Genomic DNA, 16,016 nt, shown 5'->3' with positions numbered 1-16,016 from the left:
CGCTCTGGAGCTTCCTGGTCTCTTCCTCTGAGCCCACCCCCCCTCCTAGTTTAGTGTCGTCTGCAAATTTGGAAATGCTGCATCCGACTCCCTGATCCAGGTCATTAATGTAAATTGTGAACAGCTGGGGGCCCAGGACAGATCCCTGTGGTACCCCACTTGTTACTGCCTGCCATTCAGAAAATGAGCCGTTTATTCCAACTCTCTGTTTTCTATCTGACAGCCAGTTCCCTATCCACGCCAAAACTTTCCCCTTTATCCCATGAGCCTCAATTTTCCATGCTAATCTTTTATGTGGGACCTTATCGAAGGCCTTTTGGAAGTCCAGGTACACCACATCTACTGGCTCTCCCCCATCTATTCTACCAGTTACTCCCTCAAAAAATTCCAATAGATTAGTCAAGCACGATTTACCCTTTGTAAATCCATGTTGACTCTGTCCTATCCTGTCCCCATTTGCTAAGTGCTCCGCTATTTCATCCTTAATGATGGACTCCAGCATTTTGCCCACAACTGATGTAAGGCTTACAGGTCTGTAATTACCTGCTTTTTCCCTACCCCCCTTTTTGAATAGTGGGGTAACGTTAGCTACCCTCCAATCCATCGGCACTGTTCCCGAGTCTAATGAATTCTGAAAAATCATCCTTAGTGCATCCGCTATCTCTAGGGCCACCTCCTTCAGTACCCTAGGATGCATGTTATCAGGCCCTGGGGATTTGTCCACCTTCAATCCCTTTAGCTTCCTTAACACCATATCCTTAGAGATATTGATTTGCGTCAGTTCCTCCTTTGCCAATGTCCCTATTTTTCCCGATATCCCAGGGAGGTTTTTTGTGTCTTCCTTCGTAAAGACTGACCCAAAGTATGCATTTAGTTGATCTGCCATTTCCTTATTTCCCATTATATATTCCCCCGTATCTGACTGCAATGGACCAACTTTGGTTTTCACCAGTCTTTTCCTTTTGATATACTTATAAAAGCTTTTGGAGTTAGTTTTTATATTTTCCGCCAGCTTGTTTTCGTAAGCTATTTTGCCCCTCTTGATTATGCCCTTTGCCCTCCTTTGCTCTATCTTAAACTGTTCCCAATCTTCCGCTCTGGCGCTTTTTTTGGCTATTTTATACGCCCTATCTTTGGATTTTATGCTGTCTCTAATTTCCCCTGTTATCCACGGTTGAGTCACCTTTTTAGATTTCCTTTTATGCCAGATTGGTATAAACAATTTTTGCAATTTTGTCATTCTATCTTTAAATGTTTGCCATTGTTTATCTACCTCCAGTCCTCCCAGGAACGTTGTCCAATCAGACCTACTCAGTTCCCGTCTCATGGCATCATAATTCCCCTTGTTTAAATTCAGGACCTTAGTCTCTGAGTCAATTTCTTCGCTCTCCATTTCGAGTGAGAAATCGATCATGTTATGATCGCTCTGACCCAAGGGTCCCCGTACAACAAGATTACTGATTAGTCCCTTCTCATTGCACAGTACCCAGTCCAATATAGCCTGTTCCCGAGTTGGTTCCTCGACATATTGATCCAGATAACCATCCCTCAAACACTCAAGGAATTCCTCCTCCTCATTATTTTTACTGATTAGGCTAGTCCAATCTATATGTAAGTTAAAGTCACCTATGATGACAGCTGTGCTCTTATTGCACGCTTCTCTAATTTCCCTCGTGATGCCCTCCCTAACCTCTATTTTACTATTTGGAGGCCTATATACCACTCCTATTAATGTTTTTCGCCCCTCGCTATTTCTTAGCTCCACCCATATAGATTCTGTATTAACTGAGTTAATATCCTTCCTTTCAATTGCATTTATCCCCTCTTTTACTAGCAATGCTACCCCTCCTCCCTTTCTTTTTTGTCGATCCTTCCTAAATACTGAATACCCCTGTATGTTAAGCTCCCAGCCCTGCTCACCCTGCAACCATGTTTCCGTAATCCCAATTAGATCATAATTATTAACCTCTATTTCCACAGCTAATTCATCTACCTTGTTCCTGATGCTTCTCGCATTAAGGTATAAAACCCTCAGGCTTTTTTTATGCTCACAATTTTTATAAATTAGTTTGGCCCTTCGTTTTTTGTTCCTCACCCTTTTACCATTTATTTCTGTCTGCCTTTCACTTTCCTCTATTTCACTACATAGGTTTCTAGCCCCCTGCCATACTAGTTTAAATGCTCCTCTGGTGAGTCATCCCCCTGAACAGTATCCAAATTGGTATACCTGTTTGAAAGGGGGATGGCCACAGGGGTCTCCTGCACTACCTGCCTGCTTCTACTGCTCTGCGTGGTGGTCACCCATTTCCCTCCTCCCTGTGCAGCCCTACCCTGCGCGTGACCACTCATCAAACGTTTAATCCACGACCCTCTCAGCATCGTGAATGCTCCACAACTCATCCATCCGCAGCTCCAGCGCCTCAATGCAGCCCGTTAGTAGCTGCAGCTGGATGCATTTCCGGCACACGTGGTCATCATGGACACTGGCAGCGTCCCTGAATTCCCACATAGAGCAAGAGGAGCATATCACGGGGCTGGGCTATCCTGGCATGACTTACCCCTTTAATTAATTTAAATTAATTCAATACCACCAGTTAAAGATATACTCTAGGGCGCTTATTTACCAACTGTCCCCACTGCACCACAGAGACCCAAGAAAATATAAACCGCAGAATTTAAGCTTGTAATAAAAGAAATACTCACCAACCAATCACTTACCTGCTTCCTGGTGACGTCACACTTGGATTACTTTTGACCTCTCTCCTCTGCTATTGAATTGGTACGCCTCAGCTCGCAACTGCCACCGCTTTTAACTGCCGCCGGTCACTGCCCCCTCACAGGTCCGATGCTCTGATCGGGCCTCACCTCGCAACTGCCGCCGATTTGAAACTGCCACCGCTTTTAACTGCCGCTGGTCACTGCCCCCTCACAGGTCCGATGCGCTGATCGGGCCTCACCTCGCAACTGCCGCCGATTTGAAACTGCCGCCGCTTTTAACTGCCGCCGGTCACTGCCCCCTCACAGGTCCGATGCTCTGATCGGGCCTCACCTCGCAACTGCTGCCAATTTGAAACTGCCGCCGCTTTTAACTGCCGCCGGTCACTGCCCCCTCACAGGTCCGATGCTCTGATCGGGCCTCACCTCATTCCGCTCACTGTAACTCTCTGATATACCCCACAGCCCTCATGGTAATACACAAATATACCCCACAGCCCTCACGGCAATATACAGATATACCCCACAGCCCTCACTGTAACACAATGATATACCCCACACCCCTCACTGTAACACACTGATATACACCACACACACCTCACCATAACAATCTGATATACCGCACACCACTCACTGTCACTCTCTGATATATCCCACTCCCCTCACATTTACAATCTGATGTATTCCACACCACTCAATTCAATTCAATTCAAATCGCTTTATTGGCATGACAAGGTACATCTTATGTTGCCAAAACATCGAAAAACATTTATGGTTGAACACATAAACGCAGATCTATCCATACAGTTTATAAACAGATATATCCCTGAGTGTATAAATATACATTCATATATTTTGTATATACTCTTTTCTTAGATTTAATGGTTGTCCCTCTGTTTATGGCAAGCTGTCACATAGTGTGCCGCTAAGGTTACACAATTTCTCTGTTCCCCGAGTAGGTATGGGAGCTTTTGGTCGTCATTCACATTTCTGAATTCAGGGTATATTTTTGTGAGTTTTGGGTAGAAATTCTCCCTTATGCCCTGATATTTTCCACAAGCTGTGAGGAAGTGCATCTCTGTCTCCACCACTCCCTGACTGCAGTGAGAGCATATCCTGTCCTCTCTTGTCAGCCAGGTCTGTCTGTGCCTGCCTTTTTCGATAGCCAAGCTATGCTCACTATGTCTGTACATATTCAAGGTTTTTCTCAATTTGCTATCTTTTACTGTGGTCAGGTATTCAGCCATGTTGTATTGTCTGTTTAGGGCCAAGTAGCAATTGAGTTTGTTTTTGGTTTTTGTTGATTCTGCCCAATGTGACGCATATTTTTCCTTTTGCTTAGTGACAATTGTGTTGGGTCGAATTCTCTGTGCTACGATGTCACTGTCCTGGGGCTGGTTATTGTTAGTAGTGTTGGTAGTTACTTCACTGAGTCCCAGGACTAGTTGACTGAGGGTAATCTTCTTTATGATCCTCTCTTGGCATTTCAGGGCTTCGTAATGATAGCAGTGGGGGTTGCTCATTTTTAGGTGTTTCACACTCTGATATATCCCACACCCCTCACTGTAACACACTGATATACGCCACACCCCTCACAGTTACAATCTGATATACCCCACAACCCTCACTGTAACAATCTCATATACCCCACACCCCTCACTGTAACAATCTGATATACCCCACACCACTCACTGTCACACTCTGATATACCCCACAACCCTCACTGTACCACTGATATACCCCAAACCCCTCACTGTAACAATCTGATTTGCCCCAGTCCCTCTACAAAATATCTGGACACAAACTGGACATAGCCCAATGACCATCATTGTAACACTCTGATATACCCACACCCTTCACTGTAACACTGATATACCCCAAACCCTCACTGTAAAACAATGACATATACCGTACCCGATTGTAACATTGATATACCCGACACCCCTGACTGTAACACACTGATATACCCCACACACTACATGTAACAACCTGATATGCCCCACACCCCTCACTGTAACGCTCCGATATAGCCCTCAACCCTCACTGTAACACTGATATGTCCCACAAACTTCACTGTAAAACTGATATCCCACACCGCTCACTCAAACACTCAGATATACCCACCCTTCATGTTTCGGATCCTCCCAGTATTACAAATATCTCCAAGACATTCATTGTTCCTCGAACTACTGCTCTCGCCGCATCTTGAGATCCATGCTCAATGGCATGCAGTGCCACATGAACACTCTCGACCTCTCTCTTCAGCAACACCGGCACACTCTATCTCAAAGCTGTCCGGGTCCACAGTTCCATTTCATCCTTCGACTCATCTGACGCTTCAACAAAAAACTTTTTTTCTTCCTTTCCGAAGTCAAGGATCACAAGCATCATCAACTCTTGGACACCAACACCCCTCCAGAACCTTCTTCCCCTTCACTTTACTCTGATCCCCCTTCTCCCAATCTCACCTGCTGCTGCATTTTCACTATCCGCTCTGACCTTCCCCTCTCTGACCGCTAACGATCAGCCCTCAGCAAAGGCCTGAGGTTCATCCCCTTACACCCCCATCTCAATGAATTTCGAGCTCGGCATGATGTTGAGCACTTATACGCTGCCTTCATCTCCGTGCCCACTTCTCTGGCCAGGAGCCTTCCCCCCGCACGATTAACCTATCTCCCGCTTTCAGAATTCCCCTTCTACCTGGCCTCCTCCACCTGGCCTCTTACCCTCTCTAGATCTTTTCATCGCTAACTGCTATCGTGACATCGGCCGGCTACATTTCTCTGCTCCCCTCACTTACTCCAACATAACTCCCTCTGAACTTGCAGCACTCCATTCGCTTAGGTCCAACCCTGACATTGTCATTAAACCCGCTGACAAGGGTGGTGCTGTTGTTGTTTGGCGAACTGACCTCGACCTAGTTGAAGCTGAACACCAACTCTCCGAAACCTCCTGCTAGCTCCACCAGGTTCATGACCCCACTACCGAACATCAAACCACCGTTTCCAAGACAGTCACTGACCTCATCTACTCTGGAGATCTTCCCCCCGTGGCCACCAACCTCATAGTTCTCCAACCCCGCACAGCCCGCTTCTACCTCCTTCGCAAGATCCACAAACAGGACTGCCCTAGTAGACCCATCGTTTCAGCCTGTTCTTGCCCCATGGAAGCTATCTCTTCCTATCTCGACTCTATCTTTTCTACTCTTGTCCAGTCTCTTCCCACCTACATCCGCGACTCTTCGGACGCCCTCCGCCACTTTAACAGTTTCCAGTTACCTGGCCCCAACCGCTCCCTTTTCACCATGGATGTACAATCCCTCGACACCTCCATCCCCCACCAGGATGGCCTGAGGGCGCTCCGCTTCTTCCTTGAACAGAGGCCCGACCAGTCCCCATGCACCACCACCCTCCTCCACCTGGCTGAACTTGTTTTCACATTGAACATTTGTCCCTTAGATGATGGGACCGGGAAACTACTGGTGGGGAGCATGGAGATGGCAAAGACGCTGAACAAATATTTTGTATCAGTCTTTACAGTAGAGAACACTAAAAATATCCCAACATTGGACAAACAGGGGGCAATGGGGGGGGGAAGAGCTAAACACGACTAAAATCACTAAGAAGATGGTACTCAGTAAAATAATGGGACTTAAGTCGGATAAATCCCCCGGACCTGATGGCCTACATTCTAGGGTCTTGAGAGAAGTGGCGGTAGGGATTGTGGATGCATTGGTGATCTTTTTCCAGAAATCCCTGGACTCAGAAAAGGTCCCGGCAGATTGGAAAACTGCTAATGTAACACCCTTATTTAAGAAGGGGAGCAGACAAAAAGCTGGAAACTATAGACGAGTTAGCCTAACATCTGTGGTTGGCAAAATGTTGGAGTCCATTATTAAGGAAACAATAACAGATCATTTGGATAAACATAATTTAATAGGACAGAGTCAGCATGGCTTTACGAAGGGGATGTCATGTTTGACAAAATTGCTCGAATTCTTTGAGGATGTAATATACAGGGTGGATAAAGGGGAACCAGTGGATGTAGTGTATTTGGACTTCCAAAAGGCATTTGACAAGGTTCCACACAAAAGATTACTGATCAAGGTAAAAAATTACGGGATTGGGGTTAATATGCTGGCATGGGTGGAAGATTGGCTATCTAACAGAAAACAAAGAGTTGGGATAAATTGTTCATTCCCGGGCTGGAAATCAGCAACTAGTGGTGTTCTGCAGGGGTCAGTGCTGGGACCCCAAATCTTTACAATCTATATTAACGATTTGGTGGAAGGGACCGAGAGCAACATATCCAAGTTTGCCGATGATACAAAGATGGGAGGGAAAGCAGTGAGTGAGTAGGACCTATAAAACCTTCAAAAGGACATTTACAGTCTAAGTGAGTGGGCAGAGATTTGGCAGATGCAATATAATGTTGGAAAGTGTGAGGTTATGCACTTTGGCAGAAAAAGTCAAAGAGCAAGTTATTATCTAAATGGAGAGAAACTGCAAAGTGCTACAGTACAAAGGGATCTGGGGGTCCTGGTGCATGAAACACAAAAAGTGTTTTGCAGGTGCAGCAGTTGATCGGGAAGGCCAATGGAATCTTGGTTTTATTGCAAGGGGGATGGAGTATAAAAGCAGGGAAGTCTTGCTGCAGTTATACAGGGTATTGGTGAGGCCACACCTGGAATACTGTGTGCAGTTTTGGTTTCCATATTTAAGAAAAGATATACTTGCTCTCGCGGCAGTTCTGAGAAGTTTCACTGGGTTGGTTCCAGAGATGACACTCTACTCATTGGAGTTCAGAAGAATGAGAGGCGATCTTATCGAAACATATAAGATTGTGAGGGGGCTTGATCGGGTGGATGCGGTGAGGATGTTTCCACTGATGGGTGAGACTAGAACTAGGGGGCATAATCTGAGAATAAGGGGCTGCCCTTTCAAAACTGAGATGAGGAGAAACTTCTTCACTCAGAGGTTAGTAAATCTATGGAGTTTGCTACCCCAGAGAGCTGTGGAAGCTGCAACATTTTAATAAATTTTAAATGGGGATAGACATTTTCCTAGCAGATAAGGGAATTAGGGGTTACAGGGAGAGGGCAGGGCAGTGGACGTGAGTCTAGATTCAGATCAGCCATGATCCTATTGAAAGGCGGAGCAGTCCCGAGGGGCCGTATGGCCAATCCTGCTCCTATTTCTTATGTTCTTATGTTATGTTCTTATTGAACAACTTCTTCTTTAACTCCACTCATTTCCTCCAAATCAAAGGTGTTGCTATGGGTACCGGCATGGGACCTAGCAATAAGAACATAAGAACATAAGAAATAGGAGCAGGAGTAGGCCAATCGGCCCCTCGAGCCTGCTCCGCCATTCAATAAGATCATGGCTGATCTGATCCTAACTGCCAATCCACTATCACAGAACCATCTCCTGCATCTAACAGAATTAGACACACGAAATAGGAGCAGGATCAGGCTACACGGCCCCTGGGCCCGCTCCACTACCCACAGGGCCATGACCGATCCGAACCTAGACTCATGTCCAAATTCCTGCCCGCTCCCCGTAACCCTTAATTCCCTTTACTTCTAGGAAACTGTCTATTTCTGTTTTAAATTTATGTAATGATGTAGCTTCTACAGCTTTTTGGGGCAGCATATTCCATGGACCTACCAACCTCTGAGTGAAGTAGTTCCCCCTCATCTCAGTTTTGAAAGAGCAGCCCCTTATTCTAAGACTATGCCCCCTAGTTCTAGTTTCACCAATCATCGGGAACATCTTCCCCGCATCCACCCGATCCAACCCCTTCACAATCTTATATGTTTCAATAAAAACGCCTCTCATTCTTCTGAACTCCAATGAGTAGAGTGCCAATCTACTCAGCCTCTCCTCATATGTCCATCCCCTCATCCCCGGGATTAAGCGAGTGAACCTTCTTTGTACTGACTCGAGAGCAAGTATGTCCTTTCTTAAGTATGGACAGCAAAAGTGTATGCAGTATTCCAGGTGCTGTCTCACCAATACCTTGTACAACTGAAGCAATACCTCCCTATTTTATATTCTATCCCCCTATCAATGAAAGCCAACATTCCATTGGCCTTCTTAATCACTTGCTGCACCTGCATACTAACCTTTTGAGTTTCGTGCACCAGGACCCCCAGATCCCTTTGTAATTCAGTATTTTCCAGTTTATCGCCATTAAGATAATAACTTGCTCTACGATTTTTCCTGCCAAAGTGCATAACCTCACACTTTCCAGTATTGTATTCCATCTGCCAAATCTCTGCCCACTTACTTAGCCTCTCTATGTCCCCTTGAAGGTTTGTTATGTCCTCCTCACTCACTACTTTCCCCCCCATCTTACTATCATCTGCAAACTTTGATATGTTACACTCGGCCCCCTCCTCCAAATCGTTAATATAGATTGTAAAGAGTTGGGGACCCAGCACTGACCCCTGTGGAACACCACTAGTTACTGATTGCCTGTCTGAGAATGAACCATTTATCCCAACTCTCTGCCTTCTGTTAGATAGCCAATCCTCTATCCATGCCAGAATATTACCCCAATCCCGTGATTTTTTATCTTAAGCAATAATCTTTTGTGTGGCACCTTGTCAAATGCCTTTTGGAAGTCTAAATACACTACGTCCACTGCATTTTCGTGGGATATGTGGAACACTCTTTGTTCCAGCCCTACTCGGGTCCCCTCCCTCACCTCTATTTCCGACACATTGATCAATGTATCAGTGCCGTTTCCTGCTCTCGCCCTGAACTGGACAATTTCCTTCACTTTGCCTCCAATTTCCACCCTTCCCTCGCCTGCACATGGTCCATCTCTGATCTTCCCTTCCCTTCCTCGACTTTTCCGTCTCCATCTCTGGGGATAGTTTATTGACCAATATTCACTACAAGCCCACTGACTCCCACAGCTACCTAGACTTCACTTCCTCCCACCCCGCCTCCTGTAAGGACCCTTTTCCATTCTCCCAGTTTCTCCATGTCCACCGCATCTGCTCCGACGATACCACCTTCCACACCAGTGCTCCCGACATGTCTTCCTTTTTCTTCAACCGAGGTTTGCCCTCTACCGTGGTTGACACGGCCCTCGACCATGTCCATTCCATCTCCCACACTTCTGCCCTCACCCCTGCCCCTCCCTCCTGGAACCACGATAGGGTTCCCCCTGTCCTCACCTTTCACCCCACCAGACTCCACATTCAAGGGATCATCATCCACCATGTCCGCCACCTCCAATGTGATCCCACCACCTAACGCATATTCCCCTCCTCTTTCAGCATTCCTTGGGGACCGCTCCTTCTGAGACACCCTAGTCCAGTACTCTATCACCCCCAGCACCCCTTCCCCTTTGCCTGGTACCTTCCCATGCAAGCGCAGGAGATGTAACACCTGCCTTTATATCTCCCCCCTTCCCACTGTCCAGGGCCCCAAAAACCCCTTCCAAGTGAAACAGCGATTTACTTGTCCTTCTTGCAATCTAGTATACTGTATTCGCTGCTCACGATGCAGTCTCCTCTACATTGGGGAGACCAAACGCAGATTAGGTGACTGCTTTGCGGAACACCTCCATTCAGTCCGTAAGGGTGACCCCGAGCTTCCGGTCGCCTGTCATTTTAATTCACTGCCTCATTCCCACTCGGACCTCACCGTCCTTGGCTCTTGCATTGTTCCACGGAAGCTCAACGTAAACTTGAGGAACAGGACCTCATCTTCCGATTAGGCACTTTATAGCGTTCCAGACTCAATGTCGAGTTCAACAATTTCAGATCATAACCTCGGCCCGTATTACATTTTTACTTATATTTTTCATCCGCACTTTTGTTTTGGTTTCCCCCCCTTTCCTTTTCTTTTCTCTCCCCCACATGGCAGCTGTCTTCCATTCTGCCAGCGCATTTCACACCTAATCTAGAGCTGTCTTTTGTCTCCACTAGTCATATCACCATCTCGTCTCGTTAGAATACCTCTTAATGCCTCTTCTCTTTTGTTCTCTCCCATCCCGGCCTCTTAATCTATTTCATTCCCTGTGCCTCTTTAGACTTGATAAAGGGTTTTGACCCGAAACGTTGACTCTAATTGCTCTCCACGGATGTTGCCTGACCTGCTGAGTTTTTCCAGCATTTTCTGTTGTTATCCCTCATTGTAACACTCACTTATATACACCAAAACTCTCACTGTAACACACTGTGATATACCACGTAAACCTCAATATAACACCAATATAAACCTCACTCTTCAATGTCAAGCACTGATATAATTCACACTCTTCACTTTAAAACTTTGAGAGCTTACACACTAACGTAACACCCGGATATACCCCACACCCGTCACTGTAATGCTCTGATGTACTACTCACAAATGACTCTAACAATTCAATACATCACAAATCACTCAATGTAACGCTTTCCTATATACCCCAATTTCGTCACTGTACACTAATATAAACCACATAATCACTGTGAAACACTGATATATCCACACCTCTTACTGTATCACTCTGATACAACCCACACATCTCTCACTGTAACACCTGCACATACATCAAATCCATCAGTGTAGCACTCTGATATACCTCATATCTATCACTATAACACACTGATATAAACCTCATTCTTCAATGTAAAGCTTTGAGACACTAAACACCCATCACGTTATCACTTAATGATAACTTACACACTCAATGTAATAATCTGATATACCGCATAGACATGATTGTAACACTCCGGCATACCCCACACACCTTACAGTAAATCTATGGTATACTGCACACCCCTCATATAAAACATTGATATATGCCACAACCACAACCCTCACAGCAACAATGATATACCCCCACATCTCACTGCAACACTCTCTGATATAGTCCACATCACTAACTGTAGAACTCTGATATATCCCACAATACCTACCCATAACACTCTGAGATAATCCATTACCCTCATTGTAAAACACTTTGATACAACACACCCATCACTGTAAAACACTGATACAACCCATTCCCCTCACTAACACGCTAATATACCCCACATCACTCAATTTAACATTCTCTTATATCCCCAAGATCCTCGCTAAATCTCTGGTATACCACATACGCCTCACTGTAACACTTGGTTTTACTCCATACGCCTCACTAACACCTGGACATATGAGACACCCATGACTATTACACACTGACATACCCCACACCCCTCACTGTAACACACTGATGTACCCACACCCCTCAATGTAATACCTGGACATTCCAGAAAGCCATGACTATTACACACTGATATACCCAACACTGGAACACTCTGATATGCCCGATATGACCCATATGCCTCACTGTGTGTAACACACAGATATGCCTCACATCCCTCAATGTAACACACTGATATACCCCACAACCCTCACTGTAACAGTGTGGGATATATCTGTGTGTAACACACGGATATGCCCCACCCCCTCACTGTAACGCTCCGATAAACCCCCACCCCTCACTGTAGCGTTCTGACATACCCCATAACCCTCACTGTAACAAACTTATAAAAACCTCATATCTATATGTAAAGCGCTGATACGCTATACACCCATCACTTTAACACTTAATGATACCTCACACACTCACTGTAAAACACTGATATACCCCATAGACATGGCTGTAAGATTCCGGCACAACCTACACACCTCAAACTAAATCTATGATACACTACACAACCCTCACATAAAACACTGATATATCCCACAACCACCAGCCTCACTGCAACAAAGATATATCCCGCACAGCTCACTGTAACACTCTGTTATAGTGTACATCACTAAATGTAGAACTCTGATATATCCTACAACTCAAGAGTTATTACTGCAAATTCGGCCCACCAAGTCAGTGCCAGCTCTCTGTAGAGCAATCCAGTCAGTCCCATTCCCCCGCTCTATCGCTGTAGCCCTGCAAGTTTATTTCCCTCAAGTGCCTATCCAATTTCCTATTGAAATCATTGATCATCTCCGCTTTCACCACCCTCGTCGGCAGCGAGTTCCAGGTCACTACCACTTGCTGCATATAAAAGTTCTTCCTCACATCCCCCCTGTATCTTTTGCCCAAACACTTAAATCTGTCTCCCCCAGTCCTTATACCATCAGGTGATGGGAACAGCCTTTCTCTCTCTACCTTATCGAAACCTGTCATAATCTTGTACACCTCCAGAAAATCTCTCCTCAATCTCCTTTGCTCCAAGGAGAACAACCCCAGCTTCTCCAATTTAACCTTGTAGCTAAAATCCCTCATCCCAGGAACCATTCTGGTAACACCCTCTCAATGACCTTCAAATCCTTCTTAAAGTGTGGTGACCAGAACTGTACACAATAATGCAGTTCTGGCCTAACCAGATCTTTATAAAGGTTCAGCATAACTTCCCTGCTTTTGTACTCAATACCTCTATTTATGAAGCCCAAGATCCCATATGCTTTGCTAACTACTCTTTCAATATGTCCTTACACCTAGAAAAATCTATGCATATGAACCCGCAGATCCCTCTCTCCCTGCATACTTGTTCGTACTGTGCCATTAAGTGTATATTGCCTCTCCCTATCCCTTCTGCTAAAATGCATCAACTCACACTTCTCTGTATTAAATTTCATCTGCCACTTGTCTGTTCATTCTGCTAGCCTTTCTATGTCCCGTTGCAGTTGATTGGTATCCTCCTCACTGTATGCCACACATCCAAGTTTGATGCTTTCGGCAAATTTTGAAATTTTACTTTGTATTCCAATATCCAAGTCATATATTAATTTTTTATGTATATATGAATATGACTTGGATATTGGAAAAAAGAGAGTAAAATTTCAAATTTTCCCGATATCATCAAACTTGTGCTATTGTCCTAGCACTGACCCTTGGGGAACACCAATGTCCACCATCCTCCAGCCTGAAAAACAGACATTTACCACGAATTGCGATTTTCTGTTGTTAAGCCAATTTCTTATCCAGGCTGACATTGACCCAACTATTCCATGAGCCTCAATTCTGTTATCCAGCCTTTTATCTAGTTCTGTTTCAAAAGCTTTCTTAAAATCAATATTGACAACATCCACTGCATTCCCTTCATCAACTTACACTGTTACTTAATCAAACAATTCAATTAGATTGGTCAAACACCATCTGTCTTTTACACACCCGTGTTGGCTCTCCTTAAGTAGCTTAAACCTCTCCAAGTGTCTGTTATTTTTTCTCTGATTATTGTTTCTAAAACTTACGCACCGCTGAAGTTAAACTGACCAGCGTGTCATTACTACGACTGTCCTTACACACATTCTTGAACAATGGTGTCACATTTGCCACTTTACATTCCCCTGGCACCTCCCCCGCATCAAGGTAAGTTTGGAAGATTATGGCAACCACTTCTGCTATCGCCACCCTCACTTCCCTTAGCAACCTGAATGCAAGCCAGGCAACTTATCCTCTCCAATCATATCCAGCCTTTCTAGTACGTCCTGCCTATCAATTTTCACCACTTCCATTACCTGTACCATCTCCGATATTTTGTCAGCATCCTCTTCCTCAGTAAACACCGATCCAAAGTACTCATTAATTATTCTAGCCTTGTCCTGCACCTCTAAGCATACATCATCACCCTTCTTTGTCCCCAATAGGCCACACCCCGCCTCTTACTACCCACTTAAACCATACATGCCGATCGAAGATTTTGGGGTTCCCTTTTTTGTTAACTGCCATTCTCTTCTCATATACTCTCTTTTTATTTCTTATTTTCCTCTTCATTTCCCCTCTCAACTTATTATATTTGGCCCGGTTCTCAAATGCATCATACACTATTTTTCTGTTTTATCATTTTCTCTCTCTCCCTCGTAATCCAAGGCTTTGTTTCCCCTAATTTGCCTTCTTGTTGGAATGTACCTACCCTGTACTTTCAACATCTCATCCTTAAAGATCACCCACTGTTCCATTACTATTTATCCTGTCAATCTTTGGTTCCATTTTACCCTGAGTAGATCCCCTTTCATCCCATGGAAGTTAGCCATCTTCAAATTTAGATGTTCGAATTTAGATTGTTCCTTATTCTTCTCCATTACTAATCTCAACCTTATGATACGATGATCACTCTTACCCAAGTGTTCTTCCACAGACACTTGGTCCACTTGGCCCACCTCATTCCCCCGCACCAGATTCTGCAATATCTCCTTCCTTGTTGGGCCAAGAACATATGGGTCAAGGAAGTTCTCCTGAACATATTTCAGAATTTCTTCCCTCTCCTCTCCCTTTACTCTAGCATTATCCCAATCGATATTTGGAAAATTAAAGTCTCCCAATATCACCACTCTATCGTTCTTGCACAGCTCTGTGATTTCCCAGCAGATTTGCTCCTCTATCTCTCTCTCACTATTTGGAGGTCTATAGATTATCACCAATAGCGTGATCATAACCTTTTTGCTTCTCAACTCTAACCAAATGAGTTCTGTCCTTGCCCCCTCAAGGACATCCTCTCTTTCCAACATTACAAATGTCTTCCTCATTCAGTACTTCCACCCCACCTTCCTTTTTTCCTTCCCTATCTTTTCTGAACACCTTGTATCCGTGAATATTAAGAGTCCCGACCTCACCATTTTAAGCCACGTTTCATTCATTACCACTACATCATATTCTCACACAGCTAATTGTGCTTGTAGCTCACCAAACTTATTCACCACACTTTGTGTGTTTACGTATATGCATTTCAAATCTGTCTTTTCATTCCTCGTAGTCCTTCTTAGTCTGCTCCTATCTAATATGGCACTACTTCCTTCTCTAGAACTATCCAACACTCTCCCTCCTTTATGCAACTTATTCCTCTTTTCTACTTCTATATGCTGGTGCCCACCCCCTGCCAATTTAGTTTAATCCCTCCACAACCACACGAGTGAACCTCCCCGTGAGGACATTGGTCCCAGTCCTGTTGAGGTGCAACTCCTCCCTTTTGAATAGTTGCCTTCTGCCCCAGAACTGGTCACAATGCCCCAAGAATCTGAAGCCCTTCCTCCTGCACCATGCCTCAAGCCACGCATTGATCCTCCCTAGCTTTCTATTTCTACTCTCGCTGGCGTGTGGCACTGGGAGTAATCCAGAGATTGGCACTGGGAGTAATCCAGAGATTACCACCTTTGACTTCCTCCATAGCTCCTGAAAGTCTGACTGTAAGACCTCAATATCTGCCCTCTCTATGTCGTTCGCACCAACGTGTACCACCACCTCTAGCTCACTCCCTTCTCCCTGCAGAATATTCTGCACACTCTCCGTGATGTCCTTTACCTTGGCACCAGGGA

This window comes from Somniosus microcephalus, unplaced genomic scaffold, assembly GCF_052327205.1.
Source record: "Somniosus microcephalus isolate GS21.2 unplaced genomic scaffold, FLI_Smic_1.0 unresolved_chr3, whole genome shotgun sequence".
Classification (NCBI taxonomy): Eukaryota; Metazoa; Chordata; class Chondrichthyes; order Squaliformes; family Somniosidae; genus Somniosus; species Somniosus microcephalus.
This window is presented reverse-complemented; position numbering follows the sequence as displayed.